Source organism: Penaeus monodon, chromosome 23 (assembly GCF_015228065.2).
Source record: "Penaeus monodon isolate SGIC_2016 chromosome 23, NSTDA_Pmon_1, whole genome shotgun sequence".
Lineage (NCBI taxonomy): Eukaryota > Metazoa > Arthropoda > Malacostraca > Decapoda > Penaeidae > Penaeus > Penaeus monodon.
In genome coordinates, this window is record NC_051408.1 from 33,606,757 (window position 1) to 33,607,236 (window position 480).

Here is a 480-nt window from a genome sequence, read left to right on the forward strand (position 1 = left end):
GCATAGTCCTATATAGATGTAACGCTGCGCGAGGTTGTCAAAAAATGTTAATGTGCTGTAGCAGGCAGTCGGTGCATGATTATGATCTTAACTGGAATTTTGATGAAAAAAGGCTATCGTAGAAATCAGCATAGAAATCCAACCAACATAATTCAATTCAGACACATTAAATGTGTAAAAGAGTAAAATGTAACATTTATGAAATAGTCATAATGAACTGAAAACCGAAATTAAAGATTACTCAAGCAACGAGGTTCCTGGAAAAGCATTTACAAACATACTTTCAGACAGAATGCAACATGTATTTAACATGTCATACATCATGCAATATATCTGTGTGCGTCGTTAAAGGTTCATTAAAGTGAAATATCAGAGAACAAAGTAAGGAGCAGTGGTGCTCCACTTGTTGAAATTCAGTTTTCTTCTAAAACATTCCCTACGCTATAACAAGAAAGCACAATATCAGTAATCAAGTAGTCC

The 480-nt window shown here is 34.6% G+C and overlaps 1 protein-coding gene across 2 annotated transcripts in view; it reads left to right on the top strand.

The window, feature by feature from the left end:
- Positions 1–480, top strand: part of LOC119587935 (UDP-glycosyltransferase UGT5-like) — a 9,304-nt gene that overhangs the window by 5,122 nt on the left and 3,702 nt on the right. The window lies entirely within an intron of this gene.